Raw genomic sequence first — 27,110 nt, forward strand, 5'->3', positions numbered from 1 at the left:
AACTTCAAAATACTATCTAGAAGTGCACACAAGACAGCCCACCATATCAAGGAGGATGGAAAACAGGAGACCCTGTAGAATTGTTTAATCATAGAACATCGCCCGCTGTCGCCAATTGCGTTTCTTTTAACTACATACTTCAAAAGAGCCCTGTTTAGAAAATACGTGACCTCACAGCTCTCCAAAAGATTAAACCAGGCAACTACATTCGTCGTGAGCGTTTCCGCATGAGCTAGATCTGCACAGTAAAACTTTTAACACCCATAATTGTGTAAACAGGCTGTGAGAATGGTGTGAGTTAGAAAACACACCCATCTTACACCATTTTTACACGATTTTCAATTATTGATGGGTGTAACAACGGTGTACGGGCGATTCACACCCATCCTACACCGTTCACACACCCTACACGTACATATCGTTCGTAAATTCTGTTAAAAGAGTGTTCGTCTTTCTCTTTACACCCATATCTACAGGGTGTGAGAGGGGTGTGTCGGTGAAATGTCGGATTATCCCAAGGCATCAGTTAATCGAACTTTGTTACGACAAACAATGGCGATAAGGGCATCTCGACTGATCGTCACAATCAGGTATAGTTTGAAAGTCCTAATGAACTGCACGGGGTGGTCCGACCGATTCAATTTCGGTACGTTGATGCGACCAAACGTGGAAATGTCAATTCGTGTGTAGGACGATACAGCCAAATAGAAAAGCGCCGCCACGCGCGAAAGCCGGATGTAGAGGTTGGAAAGTGCACGTGATCGAGCCGCGATCGCGTATACTTCAGAAGGGGCGATAAGTAGTCCTAGGGATGCTCGTGAAAATTTGAAATTAACAAAAATAAAAAAAATAAAACACTCGAAGTCTAAATGTGCTAGGAAGACTTAAGTAGCAGGAGTAAAACACAAAATCTGCATCTTGAGGGTGGTGTAGCGGGTTGAACGCTTGAGCCGTTATCGAGGGGTTGTCAGTTCAACTCCACCTGACGGAAGCTTTTCTTTTTTCATTAGTCCGTTTTTGTATGGTAAGAACATGAAGCCCACACGCTAATGCGTCGTATGCTGTCGCTGACGCCCACAACCGCGCATTTAATCGGCCGCTTTCGCTACTCGCGTACTTGTCCAAACACCCTTATTTGAGGGTGTGAGACGTTACGCCCTTTTTCTGGGGTGTTTTCTTACACAAATAAGGGTGCTCCATATAGGACAGGCCATTTACACAAATAAGGATATACAAATTTTATGTGTGTGCCGTTTGAGAGGTGGTGATACTGGCTCACGCTGTACCTGAGAAATTCAGCCTGTGCAACTCAAACACGTGCCGGTACGATGCTCATCCTGGTCGGTGGGGACGAACCCAGGACTTCCGGGTTTTTGTAGCCTGATCTTTCTGCTCTCCACATGCCCCGAGCTACCAGGCGCTAGCACACTCGGTTAAGGACTCTCAGAAAACCAGGACTCAAACAGGAAATGTTGCGGGTCCCTCGCCTTCGCTGAAGGTATAAAATATATGGGCGAACTAGCATATAATTATTTATTTATTTGCACCATATAGTATCTCTCTTTCTCTCCCTTGCACAATATTACCAACTGCAGAGCTTACAGATGTTTCTGTGACTATCAGACAACTTAGTCAAATTTCGACACGGGCTTAAAATAATTTGGGTTACCACAATTTCAAGGCTGCTTGCAGAGTTTTTGCTGAACCTGGAAACACGACTTGCAAAAACTTGCATATTATACAGTTTGTTACAACATATGGTCAGCAGGGGAAGCTCCAACTCCGGCTCGAGCTCTCTAAGTTTGGTCACGCTTCAACTTACGAAAAATGACAAGCGCGAGGTGGAGACGGAGCTTCTCCTGCTGACCTCCTCGGTGTGGTCTAACCATTAGTAGGTACCGTCTCTATCTGTACCACCTAACGACGGCTATTCATCGCGCTCGGCGTGAGTTGATATTACAAGGGCGCCAGGGTGGTTCGTGCCCCAGTAGACTTCTGGTAATGCGCTTATTTGTCCATCTCTAATGCAAAGCGTGTTTTGTGTTCCGAGTTATACCTTTATATGAACGTGCGTACAAGGGTCGTTTGATGAGTTTGGTAAAAAAGCTTGAAAAAATTTATGTCGTTTCTCAACATAGTCCCCATTGAGGATTATCCACGAGGTCCAGCGAGTTTCTAAATTTTCTTTCTCTCAGAAAAAGGGGTTTTCTTAAAGGCTAGAAAATATGAACTGACGGGAGTAATGACATTCTCATTTGATGAGAACTTTTTCCGACAGAGTCAGATTTCTCAAGTTCGGGAACACTGATAAAACACACGACGCCATATCAGAAGAATGGGGTGGATGAAGAATCAACTCGAAGCCCAATTCTTCCAATTTTGCCATTGTCACGGTCAATTCGTGGGAGAGCGCGTTGTCTTGGTGAATGAACGGTCTGGTACCAACACCTCCTAGATCGCAAGGCCGTATTGCTGATGATTTTTCGTCACAGAAGAAGGCCGATCGCGGGCGGTGATTGGTTACGAGCGCTGCGTCCGTCTCTCTGATTAGACACGAGACGCTGACGCAGCCCTCGCGTCCAATCACGGCCCGCGATCGGCCTTCTTATGTGGCGAAAAATTATCAGCACTACGGCCTTGTTATCTAGGAGGTGGTGCTGGTACCCATCGCGCACACAGCTTTTTGTAGAGGGTTTTGTGCACACGTTATTTTGAGATGCCTATGGTCTCAGCAGTCTTGTGCACATTCACTCGACTGTCCTCCAATTAATATATTATGAATTTATTCAACAATACCCTTCGTGGTGACCTCAACTCGGCGTCCGGAGCGCGCTTCATCTTCAGGGAACGTTCTGCCACGTTTAATCCAATGAACCCAGAGCTAAACAGCCTTCAACGTTGAATACGGGTCCCCATGAACTTAATGCAACTCGGTTTTGATGCGTGGACGTTAACATTTTTAAAACAAACGAGCTTGATCATTGCACAGGGCTGGGGTTTTTTTTTTTTCCAGTGTTGTGGCAAGCGCTACAGTGTTTGCTTCAGCCGTCAGTCAAACATGAACAGCGCTTCGCTCCCGTCTGGAAGCTAGCCTGGGTTAGTTTGAAGAATGACACTTGCCAGCCATGGCGTCATCCATTGAATTGCTCATCGTATAAATTTACCAAACTTATCAAACGACCCTTGTACTTGCGAGCTGTACAGGAAGCAAAATTACGTGGAACAAAACGGAAAGAAGTTCGAATCCGGAAGCGCGCAGGGGTTCGCCAATAGTGGACTCTATAGTCTGTGCAGTCTGTGACAGCTCAAGAGTGCAGTGGAAGCTCCGCTTCCAGCACGAGCTTTGTGGCCTTGATAGCACAAGTGTGCACGCGCAGCCAAAGCGCGGCAAAAGGCAAGGAGCGCGCGCTGAAGGCGGAGCTTCCACTGCACTCTTGAGCTGTCACCCACCATAGTGAGCTTGTTTACAAACAGACAAATAAATAGCTGACGTGCGTATTCCACCGTATCACGGCCAAAGCTATAATTGTGTCTTTTTAGCAACCACGCGCTATAAAAGCCCGGGGTAATCGCTTTGGGTGACGCCTCGGCAGCTGCGCGAGCACTCATGCTGCGAGGATGCCAATCAACGCAGTCGGGGCTGCCGTCTCACGCTAGCGCAGCCTCCGTGATTAGTCCATGTTAGCGTGAGACTGCGAAGTACTACTGAAAAGGTTGTGCAAGCGCGAGCGGCTAGCCTTGACAAACTCGACTGGAGTACTCACTGCCCGAGCGCTCGCGCAGCCACCGAGGAGTGATTCAAAGGAAACGGCTCGCGCCTTTAGCATGCATGGCTAACAATAGTCCATGCTGAGGTGAGACAAAATGTAGCCTGAGCCAAGGCGCCCTAAGCCAGAAGACCCTCTCTAACAGGCTCCAGTGATAAGAGAAAGCCTAGCCTGAAACAGAGCACTTTTAGCATCGTTTTGCCTTATTTCCGATGCACTACCGCCGGTGCGAGGTAGGAAAACGCAGCGGATTCGGCTCGCGCTTCAATACTTCGTCTAACCTTAGCATGGGCTATTGTTGGTCGCGTGCTAAAAGCGCGAGCTATTTGCTTTCGACGACACCTCGGCGGCTGCACGAGGGCTCGTGTGGCGCGAACGCCAATGAAGGCTACCGTCTCGCGCTGGAGCAGCCTCCGGGGCCAGTCCATGCTAAGGTGAGACGAAGTATAGCTTTAACTTTGCTCGGTTTAAATTTGGCTTTTTAGCGATGGAGCAATAGCCTTGAGAGTTAGCTTATCACTTTAGAATGCACATTGGCTGCGGGAGAAGCAATTACACATTGCACGTCTGCGCTAGGCGCGCCCAGCTGTGACTTTGAGAGGTTCGGAGCTGTCTTGAGCGTGTTATCAGTGCTATGCCCTTGCTGCATTACCATGTTTCCTCTCCGGATTCGAAGATAAGATTGGCGGTGCGGGCGGAAATAGAGGGCACATTGGAAATTGGAAAAGTGATTTCGCTCGGGGCTTTGGCGCCACATGTCGTCGCGGAATGGAATTAAACCGAATGTCTCGGATTCTTGGCCATGTACTTATAATTATTTTGGTCGCCCATACCAACTTCGTATTTTGAAGAAAAACGCGGCTGGTCATGATAGACGTCTTACACCAATGTGCGTGTTGATAATCATCTGTATTCCGCTGGTACACCTGTCGATGCCCAAATGCCGAGATTGAAGTCTTCCAAACCTGTGAGTAGTGAGAAAACGCTTCCTTTAACGAGGTTTACTTTGATGTGCAGGCATGTCGTTTGTTACCTCCAATTCGGAGCTCCGACCTCGTGCAATTAATCACCTTTCGTCAACTTCGCATTTCAAGCGCCAGGCTGCACCAGTTTTTGTGCACTAAAATAATCAATCGATCAATTCAATCAATTTTCTTTCCTTTCCATCTGAGAGGGGAAGGCAGGGGCAAAAAGCTGCATGGTGCTACTTGACGAAGCCCCCGCCTCTCCGTTACATCCACAGAAGAAACTCAACATATGAGTGAATTAACAATTTAACATAAATATACACAGGTAATCGGGGGTTTATACAGGACAGTGGTGTCAATTATATACAGTGCAAAGGCTTAAACAAGGTAAACTTAATTCAGTTTTGCACACGCTTGATCCGAGAGTTTAGTAATGAACAAACAACAATGCACATTGCCTTTCATAAATATATACGCAACTGACTCTATGCCTTAAAACATGACAACACAGGCCTCAAATGTCCTTTTCGCTTGTGTCTGCCACGTAAATTCTCTTTGCTTCAAGCTTATTTAAAATTCTTGGGAGAATAAAAGCCAGTCTCTAGTCCCCATAATTGTTTCTGGAGCGCGGTGCGGCCCAGTTTCGAGAATGACGAGTGCTGTATGTTGCGTCCCGCAACTCCAGACCTGAAACTGAATTAAAACTCATTTTCGGATTAAATCTGAATTAAACAGATCTAATGCGAAATATTTAAGTTGAAGGCTGAAATAGTCGACGGGGTAAACCGATAGTAAGCTAAGCCGACATAACCCGATAAAGCCTGTTGCTTGAAACAAACCAATGTAAAAAAACAACAGATCTGGAAGTCTTACGGTAAAAAATAAGGGCACATTATATTGTTAAAGCTGCCGCTAAACTTTTTCAGACGCTGCTCATCTTCTGTAAAGGGGCCTATACAAAAACAAAGAATGAACATTTTGCAAAAACCTTGAACTGTGCCGCTCAAGAATTCTCAGACAAGAAAATCCAGAAACAACCTCGAGGACCAGGAAAATATAACCCTTTGGAGTAACATACCGAAAAGGAAATCAATCTAAGGCGTCTATACTTCAGCACGCAGAAACGTCAGAATGTTTTATTTACTATCTGCGTAGCACTCTAACTGCAGCTATCGCTCATTTTATTTTTATTTACTTTCGTTTTGTAAAAACTCGCTTTTTTTTTTTTTTTTTAGAAAATGCGTTTTTTTAATTACGCCAAAATACTCGTCAAGCTGTTTGCCGAAATAAGAAAAAATAAGAAAGAAAAAGAAGCTTATTTATTTAAAGAAGCACATTTATTCATAATTCTTAGCTATTAGTTGTATAGAGAAAGCATTTAAATATATTTCCGTGTGCATCCAATTTTAGACTATTATTGGTTGGCGCAATTCTTTTTGGTATTTGGAATTTGTTTGCTCAGTAGAATTATAGTACAGTCGTTTGCGTCTTGCATGTTTGTTCTTCGCGTTCTGCTAATAATTGTAAGTTGTAAAAAAAAAGCAAAAAGCAAACCAAAAAACAAAAATATGTGGTGTATGTAAGTTTTAAAAACCTAGAACTTAGTCTGCCTCAACGGGCGACGAGTCTCCCAGCTGTTAATGAGCAATTTAGCCGGTGCAGTACAACCGCTAGCCTCAGGTCTTTAACGTGAACCACAGAGTAGTGCTACACGACCGCACGCCGGTACGATGCTCATCCAGATCGAAACGAGCAGGGCTGGGGATAAACCCTGGATTCATAAAAGTTCTGCGGCGCGAGCTTTTGCTCCGGGTGCTCCGAGCTGATCTGCGCTAAACCACTCGGCTACCGGCTTTTTATTATTTTTTTATACCCTTTAATTTCAGTTTGAACAGTTACAATCAAGTCATTCATTCATTCTCAGTAGTTACACGCATTTCCCTTTTAAACAAAAGTCACCCGCACTTTTTGGATGCATGTAACATGCTACCTTGTCACCGGTATTGAGATCCGCATACACAAGTCGCTAGCATGCAGATAAGGAAATTGGAAACGTTTCAAATAGAGTTCTATATTGGTTTTTACCCAATCCTGGTAAAAACTAGTAGTGAATGGTTAAAGCATAAACAGCTGTTACAAATGCTTAATTTTGATGATATTATCCAGTAATGGCGCCCACTGTGGGGCCCACCCTGCGGGATCATAAATGCTCTTAAAGGGGCCCTGCAATGACTTTTTTTACTAAGTTTTAATTTGCATCAAACCTGAGCGCACTAAACGTAGTAACTTAATGAAACTTTTCTTTTCTCGAATTTCGCTTTATCTTAAAAGTTATAGGTAAATTAAAATTACAAAAACAAGCAAAAATTAACCTCCTTCATGACGTCCTTGGTTGCTTGAGTGGCCCTGAACTAGAGGAAAGCTAGTGAGCTCAGCAAATGCTCATGGCTGCCGCACTCCGTGTCGACGGCTCGAGAGGGCGCCACTAAAACATGTTCTGGCTAGGCAGTATGAAGCGGGCAGCGAGGACGGCTCGCATTTCATTTTCTGCGCGATTAAACACTAATTCGGTATGACACTTCATCGGCCACAAACGACAGCAAACACGGGGTAAAGATCAGTTCAGAATGGGAGCCACTTCGCGCTGCCATACGGCGAAACGGCCAAACCGCAACACAAAGCTTCTCGCCGAAGGCCTTAGGAACGCTCGGAATCGGCCTGATCCTCCAGTCGATACGACCGCAGCGCCGCCGCGTCATCCCGGATTTTTCTGTGTCGGCGCCTGATCCCACTACTCCTTTCTAGTACGCGCCGCCTTTTTAACCGCTTGGTGGCGGGTATGTCGACGGGTCATTTATTGTTCCCGTACTTTATAAACTGTATTGGTTGCTTTTCTGATCTAAAGTACTGAACAAAAACTACTTTATAAATAATTGAAACGATTTGCGCTACTTATATTTCGCATTTCGACTAAAAAGCTTTTAGCGGCTCTGACCAGTTGTAAGCCCAGGACGAAACACCTCACATTTCGCGCGCTTTCGGTACCGCGGGTCGCCCCCGTCGGTGGAGGAGGTTTCCGCGTCGTCCGGTTAAAATATGACGAACTGATATTTAGTTACTCTCTCCGCGCCCGCTGGCTTGCCCGAAACCCAAGAGACGTGGAAACCGCAAAAAAAGGTAGACGCTTAAATATGATTGCAGCGCCCCTTTAATCTGGGTCCCCTCCGATATGATCACGTTAGGTGGAGGTAGAGGAGATGTTCACAGGCTTTGGTTATTGTAGGCGGTATTGAAACTTGTCAAACATTGCTCGAGCATCCATCGGAATAGGATCGCGAAACGGTAAAAGAACCCTTCCCTTCCGCCCCCCCCCCCCCCCCCCCCCAAGAAAAGCGGAAGCTTTACGTTCCCTTTCCGCTTCCGGCCCTAGTTTTCCACTACTCTTCCCTTCTTTTTTTTTAACTTCGAAAAATTCGTGAATCGAACTATAAGCCATTTTTAAATAAAAACAATGTGGGTAAAACCACATGAAAATAGTGCACTCTAATCTAACGCTCCCGCGTCAAGAGAGCTTAAAGCAAAAGAAAAATAAAGGTATTAAACAGAAATAACGCCAAAACGTTGAAGTTAAAAAGATGTGTACACGAGACAACAACGTCATCTTTGATCCTGGGACTCAGCAAATTGACAAGAGTTCCGGCCCAATGTTGTCCGTAACGTAGGTGGTTGTTGAGAACTACGAAACATAAAAAAAGAAACGTCTACAAGAGGCAGGAAGTTCCTCCTATAATGTATTATACTCCGGTGAACTTAGATGTCCTTCGAAGGGGCTGCAGCGAATATCATCTCATCCACAACCTTGATTACTTCGCACCCAATCGAGGGCTTCAAGGGTACTTCGGCCATAAATCTCCAGACGCAAGAAATTTAATCATGCCGCAAGCCTGTCTAAACAACTAAACCCCAAATAGAGGACGGGAAAGTGTTTGTCTTTCCTATTTCAACGCTGTCCAAAGAGAAACGCAGTGAATTTAGTGAGCCTACGGATGAAGATTTTAATAAGTCCCGCGTTTAAGGGCGATTTCGTTATAATATATAGTGTCCTCAACAAGACCACAAGACACTAGTTTGTAATAAAACGCATTGATCCTCTAAAGATCGCTAGTATCTTTATAGACGCTTTCAAGCAGCTGTGCATGGGCGCCGCCATAACCTGTATACCTTCAGTTTTTGTTTTCTTCTTATCCGTTTACTTCACTTCACGTAGCAGGTCAGGTTATTGCCGTCTTAGATTATATTGTGTCTTTATCTCCAGCATTGGCCTTTGTGGAGGCTAGTCAACGCCCATTTCAGTGGCTATAGGTATCTTGATAAGACAAGAGAAGGTTAGCAACGGCTGCTGTTATCTGGCGCGTAATTAAAGCGTCTAGGGAGCAATGTTTGTTTATTTACATACACGAAAAGGTTAACCTGGATTTATAACTTATTTGCTACTTCGCAAAGAAAAGAAGGAGAGGGGTAGGGTTGGAGGACTAGATCAAACAGGAGGGAGCAAAAGGAGAAGGTACATTACAAACCAAAACAAGAGCAAAATATACACTACACGAAAGTTTAGATTATTTTGAATAATCGATGATTAGGGAGAAAGCTATTCAGTCCTTTTGTGGGCCTCATATCCCTTCTGAAAAAAGAAATGTATACTTTATATATATTGCCGCGCGCGCAGCCGGCCAAGGAGGCAGCGCGCGCTTGGCCTAACGGTTATCGCGCTTGCCTGCCACGCAGAAGGCCAGGGTTCGATTCCTGGCCGCGGCTACACATTTTTGTTGACAGTGTAATTTGATGTTCTGGTGAATTCACGAACCGTCTTGCTGATTCGAGGTTACAATGTTCTACGCGCCGAACCTTCTACGCCGAACGATCCAGAAACCCACGAGGGTATATAAGAGATTTCGCAAGGCGAGCGGAGTCAGTTTCGCCCCAGCGCTCGATCCTGCGATTTCGCCGACTTCGACGCCTGCGACGCTCCTTTGTACTCTTTTATTTTGGCACAAGTTCGCCACATTAAACGTTTATTTCTTACTGTTTATCTATTGTTTTTCTGGTCACCACCCGTGACATTTTGGTGGAGGTGCGGGGTACGCATGTCCGTTAAGCGCACCCCAACGAGGGCCCGCAGTGCAAGTCCAACCCCAAGTCTCCGAGGACCCAACGAAGAGAGGACCGAGACCCGATCAAGTCGCCGCAACCTCGGCCTACCCCCGGAACTTGGACCACTGCCGGACAGGACAAAGAAGCTGTCGAAACCGACGATGAGCACCACGTCCCAGCCAGACGGAACGCCACCGACGTCCATTGTCTACGTACAGGCCCCACCAAGAACGCCACCGAATTTCAGTGGCAATCTTCATGAAGATGTGGACGACTGGTTGGGCCAGTATGAACGCGTCGCACGGTTCAACGGATGGGTTCCTGAGCAGAGCCTGCGAAATGTTTACTTTGCCCTGGAAGGCACTGCACGCACCTGGTTCGAGAACCACGAAGCGTCAATTTCGTCGTGGCAAGACTTCCAGGCGGAACTTCGACGCACGTTTGCCAGCCAGCAGCGACGACAGCGGGCCGAAGAACTTCTTCAAGCAAGAAGCCAAGGGCCAAACGAGAGCGTCACAAGTTTCGTCGAGGGCGTTCTCCGCCTCATGAACCGCGCCAACACAAACGCTCTTGAAGAGAAGAAGCTGCGGTTCCTGATGCGAGGAGTGAAAGAAACCATCTTCGGAGGCCTTGTGCGGAACCCGCCCATTACCGTTCAAGACTTCATCACCGAGGCAACAAATATCGAACGTGCCCTTCAAGCACGCGCCTCCCACTATCAGAGACTTCCTGGCTTCGCTGCCCTCTCGCCATACAGCTGCAACACCCCGGGCATACGCGAGATCATCCGGGACGTCGTCCGGGAGGAAATTAAGAAGCTCCTGCCTGCTACCCACCAGCCGGCTTCGGCGTCAATAGCCGAAGTTATCCGCGACGAGGTTCAGCGGGCAATTCAACTGGAGGCTCCTGCAAACGTAGCTGCACCCGAGGAGCCCACCGTGACCTACGCCGCAGTGGCCCGACGGCCTCCGCCTCCTCCTCGCACCTATGTCGCGCCGTCCCGACGCCAGTCTCCTGCGCCACAGCACGACCAAAACCGCGACGACCAGCCCCAGTACGCCAGCCAGGAGCCCGGTGCACCCCGGAAGACCGATGTGTGGCGAACGGCCGACCGACGCCCGCTCTGCTACCCCTGCGGGAAAGCCGACCATGTGTACCGCCGATGCCCATACCGACGACTCGGGCTGCGCGGATTCCACCAAAACGACCCGCGCCCCCGGTATGGTGAACGCCCTCGGGAGATCGACGAGTACCTGCGACGACCCCAGTCCCCCGAGCCTGCGTCCCGCCGAGAGTTCCGGTCGCCATCGCCGCGACGTCCAGCTTCGCCGATGCACCGACCCTGACGTGAAAGCCTGTCACGCCTCGCTCCTCGCCGGGGAAACTAGGCGCGGCAACCCCTGGAGGTGGAGTTGCCGAAGACAACCGACGTAAAGAGCCTCCAAGAACGACGGAGCGCTCCCACTCTCCCGACGCCACGCATCACAACGACGTCCCTGCATCGGTGTCCAACAACCTAAACGTTATAATCGACGGCCACGACGCATCGGCACTTGTGGACACCAGAGCAGACTACTCAGTCTTGAGTGGGAGGCTCTCTCGCCGCCTCCGAAAAGTCATGACGCCGTGGGATAGACCCCAAATACGAACCGCCGGAGGACATCTCATCACGCCAGTCGGGAGATGCACTGCTCGCGTCGAGATCCACGGTGAAACGTGCCCTGTGAAGTTCGTCGGCCTGCAAGGCTGTTCGAGGGACGTTATCCTCGGAATGGACTTTCTCTGCGAGTATGGCTCCGTCATCGACCTCGGGGCAAACCGGTTGACGCTGCGAAAGCCTGTTCTGCCGCCGGTGGAGGCCAACACTACGTCATCCGCGATCCGAGTTATAGCCGACCATGTGAATCTGCCGCCGCGGTCGAGTGTTTTCGCCACCGTCATAACCGACGCAGCCATACACGGTGAAGCTCTTCTGGAAGGCAGCGTCCAACTGCTCCTTGAAAACGGAATTGGCGTCGCACGAGGCGTAATGGATCTTCAAGAAGGACGAACAACTGTTCTCGTGACAAACTTTCGAGAGGAACCGCAGCACCTAACGAAGGGTACCACCATGGGCTACGTCGAGGAGCTTCAGGCGCCAGCCGTGGTCACCGCAGTCTCCGAGGAAACCTCGTCGCCACAGCAGAAGAGCACGACGCCGCTGCCGCTCGACATCGACCCCGAGCTCCCAGCTTCGAAGCACCGCCAACTGGTTGATCTCCTCGCCGAATACAGTGACTGTTTCGCCACGACATCGAAGATTCGCCAAATACCAATGGCGAAACATCGCATTGTTACTGACGACGACGCACTTCCTGTCCACCAGTCGCGGTATCGAGTCTCTTTAAAGGAAAGGAAAGTGATTCAAGATCAAGTTCAGGAGATGCTCAACGACGACATCATTCAACCCTCAAGAAGTCCATGGGCGTCCCCGGTCGTGCATGTAAAGAAGAAGGACGGAACCCTGCGATTCTGCGTGGACTATCGTCGACTGAACGCTGTGACGAAGAAGTACGTCTATCCGCTCCCCCGCATTGACGATACGTTGGACACACTGCGCCACTCCCGATATTTTTCGTCGATGGACCTGAAGAGTGGTTACTGGCAGATTGAAGTTGACGAACGTGACCGGGAGAAAACTGCCTTCGTCACCCCCGACGGACTGTACGAATTCAAGGTGATGCCGTTCGGACTTTGCACAGCACCAGCCACCTTCCAGCGCGTCATGGACACCGTGCTGGCAGGTCTGAAATGGCAGAGCTGCTTTGTCTATCTGGACGATGTCGTGGTATTCTCACGAGATTTCAATGAACACCTCAGACGACTTCGAGCCGTACTTCAAGCTATCAAGACCGCCGGCCTGTCACTCAAGCCAACAAACTGTCGGTTCGCCTATGGGGAACTAAAGTTCCTCGGCCACGTCGTGAGCAACAAAGGTGTTCTACCTGACCCCGAGAAGTACCGCGCCGTAACTGCATTTGCGCCGCCGTCCGACAAGAAGGCGGTGAGAAGATTTCTCGGACTCTGTGCCTACTACAGGCGCTTTGTTCGAGACTTCGCCAAACTATCCGCACCGCTGACACACCTCACGAAGGACGCCGTAAAGTTCGAGTGGACAGAAGAGCACCAGAGGTCATTCGACGAGCTCAAACGAAGACTCCAGACGCCCCCGATCCTTGGCCACTTCGACCAGTTTGCTGAAACCGAGATCCACACCGAGGCCAGTAACACCGGACTGGGTGCGGTACTAGTCCAAATACAGAACGGCGCAGAGCGAGTCATCGCATACGCAAGTCGGACGCTGTCTAACGCGGAGAGGAACTATTCAACTACTGAAAAGGAGTGCCTCGCTGTCGTCTGGGCAATAACAAAGTTTCGCCCATATTTGTATGGAAGTCCTTTTCGCGTGGTCAGAGACCACCACTCCCTCTGCTGGCTGGCGAATCTGAAGGACCCCTCCGGACGCCTCGCCCGGTGGAGCCTACGACTGCAGGAGTTCGACATGACCGTGGTGTACAAGTCCGGCCGGAAGCACAATGACGCCGACTGCCTGTCGAGGGCCCCAGTCGAGGCCGGTCCTTCCTGCACCAAAGAGGACGACGATGAGGGTTTCCTCGGCGCTCTGGATGTCAGCGACATGGCAGCACTCCAACGAGACGACCCTGAGCTGCGAGCACTCATTGAGCACCTGGAGGGACAAGGAAGCGCCGTTCCCCGCGGCTTTGTACGAACACTGCCAACCTTTTCCATCCGACAAGGTGTGCTCTACAAGGAGAACTTCAGCGACAACAGCACGGCGTGGCTGTTGGTGGTCCCTTCCAGTCTTCAAGAACAAATTTTTCAAACCTGCCACGGTGACCCGAAGGCGGGACACCTTGGTTGCAGCAGGACTCTTGCCAGGATACGCGAAAAGTACTACTGGCCCAAGCTTGCGAAGGCAGTGCACCACTACACCCGATCTTGCCACGAGTGTCAATGACGGAAGAAGCCACCGACGAGACCGGCAGGACTTCTTCAGCCTATTGCGCCGCCATCTGCCCCATTCCAGCGAATTGGTATGGATTTACTCGGACCTTTCCCACCGTCGACGCAAGGAAACCGATGGATCATCGTCGCAACCTATTATCTCACGCGGTACGCCAAGACAAAAGCCTTTCCATCAGGAACGGCTGTTGAGGTCGCGAAGTTTTTCATCGAGTCCATCGTCCTCCGGCACGGCGCTCCCGAAGTCCTGATCTCAGACCGTGGATCATCATTCATGGCCCAGCTGACGCAAAAAGTCCTTCGTCTCAGCCACACCAGCCATCGCCGCACCACGGCGTACCACCCGCAGACCAACGGGCTAACGGAGAGACTCAACAAGACCATCGCCGACATGATCTCCATGTACGTCGACGTGGAGCACAAGACATGGGACGAGGTGCTGCCGTACGTCACCATTGCCTACAACACGGCCGTACAAGAGACCACCGGAGTGACACCCTTTCAACTGGTGCATGGGCGCAAAGTAACGACAATGCTGGACGCTATGTTACCCCACGAACCGGCTGTCGACGCAAGCGACGACGCCCAGGTAGTTTTCAAGGGGCAGAAGAAGTCCGTCAGCTCGCCAGACTCCGGATTAAGGCTCAACAACGTGTCGACACTGGCCGCTACAATCTTCGCCGTCGGGACGTCCACTTCCAGCCCGGAGACAGGGTGTGGGTGTGGACACCGATTCGCCGCCGCGGTCTCAGCGAGAAACTCCTGAAACGTTACTTTGGACCTTACAAAGTGCTTCGTCGACTCGGGGATCTGAATTACGAGGTGATGCCCGACGGAACACGGATTTCGTCACGCCGCCCTCCACGACCGGAAGTCGTCCACGTCGTGCGACTGAAGCCGTACTACGCTCGATAGGACTGTGGACCTTATGTGTTCCAAATGACTCTTTAGTTTACCGTTCTGTTTTATTTGCTTCGTTTTGTTTTGCATCGGGACGATGCACTTTTTAAAGGGAGAAGTAATGCCGCGCGCGCAGCTGGCCAAGTAGGCAGCGCGCGCGTGGCCTAACGGTTATCGCGATTGCGTCCCTCGCAGAAGGCCAGGGTTCGATTCCTGGCCGCGGCTTTATATTTTTGTTGACAGTGTAATTTGATGTTCTGGTGAATTGAAGAACCGTCTTGCTGATTCGAGGTTAGAATGTTCTACGCGCCGAACCTTCTACGCCGAACGATCCAGAAACCCACGAGGGTACATAAGGGGTTTCGCAAGGCGAGCGGAGTCAGTCTCGCCCCAGCGCTCGATCCTGCGATTTCGCCGACTTCGACGCCCGCGACGCTCGGTTATTATCTTTTGGAATACATTTTGGCGCTCAAAAACAGGGACAAAGAGGCGGGAAACAGACAGCACAGCGCACTGTGCTGTCTGTTTCTCGCCTCTTTGCCCCTGTTTTTGAGCGCGAAAATGTATTCCAAATTCCAAAACCAACTAGCCCAACAATCTACTCTACTGAAATATGATCTTTTGTACTCTTTTATTTTGGCACAAGTTCACCATATTAAACGTTTATTTCTTTCTGTTTATCTATTGTTTTTTTGGTAACCACCCGTGACAATATTGTGGCAAGCAACGGACGGGATGTGAAGTGACGCGGCGCGGTGACCGGCGGGGACGTGCCACTGGCACAGGGCGACGGGCAGGACCGCGAGCTGAAACGCGAGGGCTCGAACGATCGCATGCGTGGCGCACGAGAGCCTCGTCGGCGGACAGTAGACACCTGACCGATAGCCAGTAAAGGTGTGTGTTTTTTTTTTTTTTTATGCCTTACCTTGCGTGTCTGTCTGGCGGGTGAGCAGTATAGGACAGATCCCCACAGTATTATTTGGCGCTCGACGCGTGGCCTACTGCTCTCCCACGGGATCGACCGCAGGCTTTTTGACCCGTTCTAAGTTCCCTTTTGTTCGATTTTCCTCGTTTTTCACCCGTCGTTCGGCCCATTAAACCCGTTGGGACGTTCCATTTGGGTTCGGTTTCGACCACTTGAATTCCCCCTTAGTTTAGACCTTGTGTAGATTTTACTTCTTTTCGCTTTGTGTTTTCTGCGTTTTTTTGGGTTTGCCATGCCACGTAGAGCCGCCGCTGACCAAGCCGAGAGCGGAGACGAGCCTGACCCGGAAGGTTTTATGGCTCGGGTGGCCGACCTATGTGACACGGTCACACAACGTCTGCTGCTGGCTGACCCGGGACTTCAAGGTCATGGCCTGCGTCCCCAGGTGCCAGTCCCGATCGACACCTGCTAAGACCATAGAGTTATTATAATGTACGCTAGAGGTTCAAGTGGCGCTAGTGTGCTGACGCAAATTGAAGCAGACAGCAACCAGTCGAAAATTGACTTCCGGTAATGCATTTCTATGGGAAAAAGTGAGTGCATTTTCTCCCTGCGCTCGATGATAAGAGCAAATATCCCAAATACTTCGTACGTACTAGGTAGTTTGGAACGTTCCTCAGTCAGGCCGATGAACGAATTGGTCAGTTACGGCGTTTTTCTCTCGAATCCATCGCTCTAAAAACGGTGCTAAAACGGCTTCGTACGTGTTTTTATGCGCACTGTCGGACACTGTTAGCGCGAACGCGGCGTCGGCGATTTCCAGCATGGGGGATATACATGCCAAACGAACGAAGGACATCTGGAAAATCAAGAGCGGCGGCAAGAACTACGCAGCAACACCGGATCAGTAACTCGCAGTGCATGTACGATCAAAATAAATTGAAGGCCACGTAATCTATTCCGATTTTAAATAAGTGAGTACCGCTTCATTCTTTCTGTCCTGAGCGAAGCTGCGTGTTCTACGTTCAAACTATCACCCGCGCGCTAGACATCTTTGAGAACAATTGCGCGATAAAAGCTGCCCGGCAGAGAAAACACTATGAAGAGACACCTTTCATATCCCACGGACTTTATTCTCTATGTTGAAGGTTTTTATCCGCTCATGCACGACGGGATCATTTTCATATGGTGACAGGACTGTCATATTATCAATATACAAGCGTCACCGGAATGCTGGCGAGCTTTGAACACACTCTATATTCGTTTCAATCGTAATTTTGCTTTAAATCGGCGCTTGTTTTTACACTCCTGCTGCGGAACACACGGTTGGGACTGAAATGCAGCGAAGTTAAACAACGCTAACTGATGAAGGAAAATACGCTAACTAAAGCAATTACACTTTCACAATGTTAATTAAGACACATACTATTCGGTACGACCGAAATAACCAAAGTGTTCCATGTTATTTTCCGGCAAAGAGACAAAATGCACGCGCGTTTTCCCATAGGAATGCACAGGAGCACCGCAAAAGTAGACTGGTTGCTGTCTGCTTCAAATTGCCTCACGGAAGTCGCATAGACACTAGCGCCAGTTGAACCTCTAGCGTACATTATAATAACCCTGTGGCTAAGACGACCGGAAGTCCTTGGCCGACTTCCCCCGCTGAGCTGGCGGCCTACAAGCTCGTTGCGGCCGCCTCGAACGAATACGTCCCCGCGCGCGTTTTGCTCACTGCGTTGCAGGCGAGTGCCGCCCGCTGGTGGCGCATCGTGGCCCCTTTCCTGGCCTTGGAAAAGTTTCAGCGGAAGTTTCGAGAATAATTTCTTCAGCCTGGGTACCAGTGTCGAGTCCAGCGAAAACTTAAGCGCCGGACCCAGCACCCGCCCGAGACCCTGGTTGAATACGTCCGGGTGATGCAGGAGCTCTCGCCCACTACAGGAGGTGCACACACTGCATCCTCACGCAGAGGAGGCACCAAAATGCAACAATTGCTCTGAAACTCATCTGGTGATCCCGTAGTTTTTGCTGTACTCGAAGAATCGCCTGCTAAAGGGCAACGCGAAGATTACCTTTTTGTGTTGCCTTTCCTCCCAAAACTCAGAATATGCAGATCTTCAAAGATTCAAAGATTTTCGAGAAACCTGTAGTAATGGCGGCTGTAAGACCGATGGAAATAAGTGCCTTATAAGTTGATTGTGTCAAATAGCGCGCCAGCGAGTGTAATACAACCACTATGCGGCGATTTGCTTCCATTCCCGTAAAAAACTGATGCACATCCGATTACCCCTGGAGGATGCATACCAGTTAAAAAAACTGTATAGGGAATGAAACGGCATTATGAAAGATTGTGTTAAAAGTGCTTGTACTTTACCTTGAAATGTATTGATATACGTTACTTCAGGTACTTTGCACCCGGTGTACTCACTATATTACTTGAAGTACATAACCTCTTATTTACTTTGTACTTTACTTCAAGTACTTTACGAAACACTCTAGACAAGCAAACACTGTCTCCAAAATCAAGCTCAGAGAGTGCTAAACCGCAAAGTAGAAATGACATATTCGCAGTACATCATTGACCGAACAAAGAAGAGAGTACAAAACAAGTAAGCACGCAGAAGCAGAACCAGCTATTAAAACATTTTTGTGGAAAAAAAAAAGAAAAAAGAAAGAACAGGCCGATTCACATTTGGCTAGCACAATTTCGTCAACGGATCAAAACCTCTGTACTTTCTTTTTACCATAAAAAAACATATAAAAGTAACTTCAAATGTAACTTCAAAAGTAATTCGCTACTTTTTACGGTAATTAGTAATTTTCTCAACTACTTTCTACTCTACTCAAATTACTTTTGACGCCAATACTTAGTCACTTAGCTTAATTACTTTTTTTTAGTAACTTGTACATGTCTGAGTTACAGTACTCTGAGTAGCTGTGACAGCGGTGGTTGATACTGCTGCGAGTCTGCCGCTTATTGGGGACTACCTGACAGAACGCTGCAAACAGCAGGAAGCTAACCTCCGGGAGACTAACGAACGCTTACAGCTAGCGTAGGACCAGAAATGCCGCGAGTCATGCCGTGAGGTTACAGATCGGGTTTAACGAGAGAAAATGCCGTCAGCGTTTAGTTTGCTTACCTGTCTCACGGTACCGATTATTTTGGGGCGAGGTTTCATTTTCGGGGAGGACCTGGTTCTTGACTTTACGAACAAAGGCTACCGATTCGGCAGTGACGCGAAATTGATCCCATCTACTAGGCCAGAAGATTGTATCGTCAGTGTCGATAACGTTAGCGTTAGAACGTCTGCTTTGCGACTCCCGTGTGCAGTAAGCAATTCTTTGCAGAAGTGTCCTGCTACGGACCAGCAAAAGCAGCGTCTTCAAAGACTCCTGGACGAATTTTCCTCAATGTTCACGGAGAACGCCGATAGAACCTGTGTCCTAAAGCATTCAATTGACACCGGGAATACACGGCCTCTACGCTGCACCCCTTGAATGATCAACGTCACAAGCGAGCCTTGCTGGACAAGACGCTCCAAGAGATGATCGACACGAATGCCGTGCGTGAGTCGCAGAGCCCTTGGGCCTTCCCGACCATCCTTGCCCTCAAAAAGTATGGAACGGCTCGGCTTTGCGTCGACTGTTAGCGCCTGAATGCATTAACCGTTCGTCCCGCGTACCCGTACGCTTCCATTGAATCAATCATGTACAATTTGGGAAACGCAAGCTTTTTCACGACTCTTGACTGCAGTTGCAGTTCCCTCCAGATAGAGGTCGAACCCGCTGACATAGAGAAAACAGCAGTGACATGCTAGAGAAGATTATATGAGTTTGTGCGCATGCCATTTAACTTGAGAAACTCTCCTGCCACGTTTCGACGTCTGATGGACGTCGTACTTGGAGATGCGCGCCGCAACTACGCCATGACATACATCGATGACGTGGTAGTATTTTCGCGTTCGTTCAAATAGCACCTCGAGCATCTTCGGCCGTTTTGAAAGTGCAGCTGACATGATAAAAGAACTGGGATGGTCTACATTGGCGTTAATACGAAGAAATTTGCGCTTGAAATTTTTATAGAACACCTATAACAATGAAACTGGCATTAATAGCTAATTTTACTTATTACCACCAAATTATATCTCAAAAATAAAATACTACATTCATAAGATTAGAGAATACCGCTCCAAAACAAAATTGGGCTTTTTTTTCTTTTTTTTTTTTTTTTTTTTTTTGTTAAAACAATTAAGGAGTGGAATGCCTTGCCCAGTTCGATTGCGTGTGTCGCAAACTCAGAAATGTTTTTTTTTTTCTTTTTTTAAGTTTATTCGCCCCCTGCGATAATGCCTGATGGCGCTGCAGTACAATGATGAATAAAGAATAAAGAATCCTCGAGCGCATGCGGAATGCTGGATTGACTATTCATCCTGGGAAAATGCAGCTTTCAACGTCTAAGATTAACCTCCTCTGTTTCGTAATTGATAACGGCAAGCTCCGTTCCAGCGAGGAGAAGCTGAAAGCCGCAACTGAATTTCCGCCCCCACATGATGCAAAAAGCCTACACAGGTAGGCTTTCTGCCTACCTCTGGAGGCAAAAAGCCAAAAATCAGTTCATGTAGGGGCCGCTTTATTTCTGCGCCTCACTGCGCAGAAATAACGCGGCTCCTAAATGAACTGCTCTATAAGGGTGTAAAGTGGCGCTGGACGGAAGCGCAACAAAATGCTTTCCTCAAGCTGTCCAAAGCCAGTGCCGACAGATCATCACTGAAGCTCCCAGACCTCAATCGCCCGCTCGTACTGCAAACGGGCTCAAGCAGCTATTGCTTGGGTGCTGTATTGCTGCAAGAATTTGGTGGTGTCCTAAGGCCTGCAGCGTTTGCCGGCCATGCGCTGACGCCCGCACAACGGAAATATAACGTCTGCGGGCTGGAGTGCCTATCTATCATTTTCGCCCAGCAGGAATTTAACATGTACTTACCTCCTGCCCCAATACCCCAATATTATTAAATGGGACAAACCAAACTGGCAGACTTGTTTCATGGGGCTGCACTCTTTTAACCTCTCCTGCACATGTGGTGCATCCGAAAACAAACTCCAGTAATGTGAAAATGTTAATTATTCATTTATTCCCTTCAAGGGCCCCTGTAAATATTGCAAGGAGCGTATTTAAAACTGTAGACACATTATAATACCATCATAGCACACTGACATTAATGAGCACCAAACGGGCCCAGCTACCGAAAATAAATATTGCACTTGTAAGAAATAATTAGTACTGGGTGATTTCAGATAAGATCGACCAAAGGATGGCTAGTCGACATTTTCAAATCAACTGATGTTTTTATATGTTATTGTCTTGTGTCTGGTATGAAGGAATCCAAACTTAGTTTTGACTAGAAAAAATACTTGGGGACAGGAAAAATCGTAAGGCATGAGGTGGTGGACAGTTGCATTAACGCGCACTGATGGAGGGGGCCCGTTTGAGAGTGAATAACTAAAGCAATAACATTAGGAGAACTCTAATACGTTTTAGGCGAAAACTATGGGTATAGCTTGCTTGTATTATAAAGTAATTATATTTATTTAAAATTTATTTATTTTTCTAAAAATTGACAAACATGCCTGCTCGAACGACAAATGGCAAACTTTGGAGGTCTGTATCTCATGAAATAATTTAATCATTATGATATAATTTGCAGATATTATTCTACTAATATATAGCTCATATTTAAAAAATAACTAAGGTATCTGTGTGATACAATAGTTAGGGTATATTTAGTCAAACATGGAAAAAGAATCAAACAAAGAAAAAATCCGATGCGAATAAAAAAAAAACACCACCCTCGATTTTTTTTAAATTTAGGTAACCTGTTATACTCTATTTCGGCATTCATTTCCATTAAAAACATGTTGCATCATTTTATTGAAAAAGAAGATACAACTCCCCAAAGTAGGGTCCTTTTTCAAAGCCTACACTTAGCAGTGTTTTATACAAGAACTGACTCTGAGTTCCAGTTTCATGAAACCAACACACATCTTTTATATATTTTTATTCAGATGAGGCCAATGATAACTAAGGAAATCGTTCACACACTTAAATTAAGGAGAAACTACTGTGTACAAAGAGGTATCATATTACGGACTAGTGATCCGAGAAAAGATCATGCGGCCATCGGCCAGTAGGAACTTTGTTTACTTTATTCTCCTGCGACACTATATGCTATTCCCTCTTCCGCTCTACCTTCATCTCTCTCTCTCTCTCTCTCTCTCATATATATCCCTGATATATATCCAGAACAAAAACATGTTCAAGCATTCCCTTTCTGCGTGGTAGTGTTCTGTGGCTAGCAAAAATCTAGCAAAAATCATTTCCTCGCTAAGCTCACGATTATGGCAAAATAGTTGCCGGAAACCGCAGACGACACTCGTCGCTAGTTCTGGCAAAACGGCCGATACAATCTTTTTTTCGCATTTCCCCGCTCGCTGTCAAAGACAAGGGGGTTCGCTTCAACCAGCAAACCATGGCCGTCGACGCCTGTTTACTGAGCAGTCATGCCTGTCGCCATCTCACTCGCTGGCGTCACGGGCGATAATATCAGGCACAAAGGGGCACACCAACCGGCAGCATTATCCCCAAATACTCGAGCCTCGCGTAAATACATAGTGTGTAAACGCTGTCGCCATGTTATCGTAGTAAGACCGCCCCCCCCCCTCCCCCAACGGGGGACTGCAGTACGCGACGGCGTACTAACACAACGGCGACGATATCGACATCGCGGACTCCGAATTTTCCCATAGTTCTACTCCACGGGCATTTCTCGAAAGGCTTGATATTGTATACGCCCGCCTGGAACGATTTCAGGCGCGTAGTTAAGATAAGGCGGTTCTCCGCGGCAAAAGAAAGCAATTTCACAAAAGCTTAAAAGCGGCGGCGACGCGTGTGCGGTGAGCGCTTGTAGTTTTGGTGTAGACAGGGTGTGTGTGTTCTCGTTGTTGACACCAGCCGGCGATAAGGCACTGCAGGCGGTAGCTCAGTACAGCAAGGGCTAATCCGAGTGACCATCAACGTAACCCCACCACCAACCCCTCGCGAACCGGTCGCCGATATGGCTCAGGCTGTCTCATGAACCACGTGGTAGAAGCTCGGGTGCTTTCATATCAGCGCGTGGAGGGACGACAGTGCGATTCCGGAAAGTCTTTTTCGAAGGCCGCTGACCACAATTTTTTGTCTGGAGACTTTCCCTCTTTCTTCCTTTGACGTGGATCAAGCTTTGCCGACAGCCTCAGTTGTGACCTCTCTTTTCAAATGTACGTTTGCAGTGAGTGAGCTCCTCAGCCTCGGACTTGTCGCTTGTGCACCCAGTAGTTCTTTCACTTGGCAATTATATGCCATCAGTTGGGGTTTAATTTCTATTATTTATGTATAGATTATGAAGACGTCCTGGAGCTCCGAACGAGTGTTTTGTGCAGATTACTTTTGCAAACACAAAAAGACTATACCAAAGCAGCGGAATTTTCGAAGTGTTGGCGAGTTGGACCTAAACTCGTTGAAGCAAATTCTTCCGCCTGACTGTTCCACCAAAGTGAGTGCGACGGACTACCTTTGCTACCATTGCTTCATGCACATCACTAAGGAGATCTCGATGCGAAGCTCAGAGCAGTGCCCTGACATACTTGTGCCAGCTGAAGAAGCAATTGAAGATCTAAATCGCAGCATACTACCTACAGATGTGTCGCCGCTGAGACAACCAAGCGTCGTAAGAAGTCGGGACAGGCCTGCCTATGTCAAGAGAAAGCAGACAGAACTGGAGCAGGTTGCTGTCAAGAATATACGCTCAAGGCTACGTATTGCGTACGACAGGGACGCACCATCGGGGTCGTCCGAACCAACATGCTCCACATGCACTGAGTGGGTGGACAACTTTCGGCAGGCCTTTGAAACCGCCACGTCTCTCCGGGAACGTTGTCAACTGCTTACACTCCTGCCGTCAACACTGACGAAGAATGAGGTTCAAAAGATGATTCCACAGGCCTCAATGTACCTCATCAGTAAATCCCGAAAACTCAAGGAAAAGCATGGCGTGTGGTATGAGCCGGATCCTTACACGAGGTGCAAGGTGAGCCCTGAGAACCTGTCTGCTGCCCTAGAGTACTTCACGAAAGACGAGCTACAATGTTCGCGCCAAAGTCCCAACCAGAAGGACGTCATCTCTGTCATGCTCAACGGAGAGAAAACGTTCGTGCCAAAGCGCTTCATGACACGCTCAATACGAGAGGCCTTCCGTATATACAAAGACAAGCATCCCGATTCCGGCGTTGGGCTAACGAAATTTTATTCGTTGCGCCCTAGATGGGTCCAATGTATTCCACACCAGGAAGTGTGCGTTTGTGTGCGCTGCGCCAATTATTATCTTTGTATTGCCGCTCTAGAGAACGTTACAGGCTCAATATTCAACACTGGTGAAATGAACTCGGCATTTCTGTGCGACCCAGCAACAGAACTGTGCCTTCAAGGAGACTGTGATCACTGCCCAAAAGGCCATTTTCTTACACTCCAGGAACTTGATATCCCGGAGGATGAAGAGATTGTGCTTGCAACATGGGAGTCCGGCGACCTTGTGAAAAAAAACTTTGGAACCTGAGACTTTCCTAAAAGTCATCCAAGTGACGGTTGGAAGTTGGGTACTTCAACCATATCCGGCAAACGCAAGGTAAAGCGATCTACGATGAAAAACAGTGCATGCAACGCGGGAGCATTGTCTTTCATTTTGACTTTGCTGAAAACTGGACCATCGTGCTTCCTGACGAAGTGCAAGCATATCACTGGAAAAAAAAAACAACAAGTTTCGATATTTACATGTGTAGTGACGACAAGAAAATCTACAAACAGCTTTGCCATCATCAGTGAGGACCTGTGTCACGACGCCGCTCACGCTTGCTTGGCTCTAGAAAAAGTGAAGGAATGGGTTGAAGACAACGTTGCGGTATACTCGTACGTGACGTACGTAAGTGACGGCGCCGCCAGTCATTTCAAGAATCGCTACCAGCTTCACCAATTTGCAAAGGACGATTGCCCACAAGCCCAGTGGTTATTTTCTGCATCTGGACATGGGAAAAATGCATGTGACGGAGTTGGCGGACTCGTGAAGCACCAGGCCACGCTGAACAACCTGAGAGAACGTTCAGTAAGCGCAATTCAGACGGCCAGGACAATGGTGAGCGTTCTATCAAAGAAACTGAAAGGCGTGCATCTTGTATATCTGGACGAAAATGAGGTTGTTCGGTATCGTGAACAAAAAAAAGAAGAGTGGCTGACGGTGCGCGCCTTCCCTGGCATTCAGTCTTGGCACGCGCGCGGCGGCTCAGCAAGTCATCAACAGAAGGGACCTGTGACGTATATGTAGCACGGACAGTCGGATCTGCTTGGAAGCAACTTTATTAAATGGGTACAGCGAGGAAAACCTTAGCGTAAAGTGCCGAATTTGATTTCCCAAGGACTGCTCATTTTGAATGCAGGGACATCTTATTTATCACATTTCTCTTCACGGAGTATTTAACCCACTGATTTTGTTGGTGGTTACTAATAATTTTTATCTGATCGCTATAAAAAAAATCCCAAAATGTTATCCTCGAGCAGGATAAAATATATCGGCTTGCCACGATTCATTCATACACCGAGAGCATCGAAGCTGCTCCAGTTAGGCAGTATGGCATCCGTCACCTGAAATTGTTTGTAATCGTAAATACACAGCCAACCTAAATATCTTACTATTATATCTTTGTTTTTGTGTGTGGAAGTAGAGTTATTTATTTTACTCTAGATGTAAAATATACCGGAAGGTACAACTTCACACTGCATCATCTTTTCTCAAATCATTAGTCTCTAATATACCACTTTGTACGCTTATGTAAAATGCTGTATATAGTTTCTCCTCCCTTTTACTGTGTGACCGATCGCTCTTTTTATCAATGACCTCATCTGAATAAATGTATATAAAAATTTGTGCAAGTTTCATGAAACTGGAACTCAGAGTCACTTCTTGTATAGGACACTGCTAAGTGTAGGCTTTGAAAAAGGACCCTACTTTGGGGAGTTGTTTCTTGTTTCACAGTGCAATGATGCAACATGTTTTTAATAGAAATGAATGCCGAAATAGAGTATAACAGGGTACCCAACTTTTAAAAAAATCGAAGGTGGTGTTTTTTTTTTAATTCGCATTGGAATTTTTCTTTGTTTGATTTTTTTCCCATGTTTGCCTAAATATATCGTAACTATTGTGTCACTCAGATACCTTATTTATTTTTTCAATAATAGCCATATATTAGTAAAATAATGTCTGCAAGTTATGTAATAATGATTAAATTATTTCATGAGATACAGATTTCCAAAGTTTGCCATTTGTCGTTCGAGCAGGCATGTTTGGCAATTTTTAGAAAACTAAATACATTTTTAATAAATATTATTACTTTATATTACAAGCAAGTTGTACCCATAGTTTGTTTGTAAAAAGTTTTAAAATTCTCCTAGTTTTATTGTTTTAATTATTCACTTTCAAACTTGCCCCCTCCATCAGTGCGCGTTATTGCAACTGTCCACCTCTCCCTGCCTTACGATTTTTCTTGTCTCCAAATTTTTTTTTCTGGTCAAAACTAAGTGTGAATTCGTTTATACCAGACACTAGACAATGTCATATAAAAACATCAGTTGATTTAAAAATGTCGACCAGCCACCCTTTGGTCGATCTTATCTGAAATCACCCTACTGTAACTTGTTAACTACAAAGACGAACACACCTCTGAGCATCTAGTTTAATAGCATGTGTTGATGCATTCTCATATAGCAGGAAATTTCATATACGTTAACACAATCGACCCTTTGCAAAATCTCATGAGGCAGCATTGACTGTCATCATTTTTTTTTTTTTCGGCTTAAAGCACGCGATTGGGCCCCAGTTCGCGTCGAACGATAATACAGCATTCGGGTCTAATGGGCGCTGAGCCGAGTTCACAGTGATTGCTGACATAACATACTTGTTAAACGAATGCCCAAAGTATGAAAGCAACATTTTGTGCACTGATCAATCAAAATGTGAAGACTTGCTAACTGTGTCCTGAGTTCCAAGAGAATAAATGAACTGTTTTATGGACGTTACTAATGACCCTTTTTCCGAATGACTGGTTCGAATACTTTGTAACAGTTCGCGTGCACGTCACTTAAACAAACACCAGCTTTTGAAGTTAAAAAAAGATGTACTGCGATCGAATGCAACCTTGTGCAATGAAAGCACGTTATATTAAAATCTTGAGAATTTCCAATTTGTAGAATCGTCGATTAGCACAAAAGGTTAAAGATCGCAGAAGCTTCCTGGCTAAAGA

The sequence above is a fragment of the Ixodes scapularis genome, unplaced genomic scaffold, assembly GCF_016920785.2.
Source record: "Ixodes scapularis isolate PalLabHiFi unplaced genomic scaffold, ASM1692078v2 PGA_scaffold3__209_contigs__length_174095766, whole genome shotgun sequence".
NCBI classification, from domain to species: Eukaryota; Metazoa; Arthropoda; class Arachnida; order Ixodida; family Ixodidae; genus Ixodes; species Ixodes scapularis.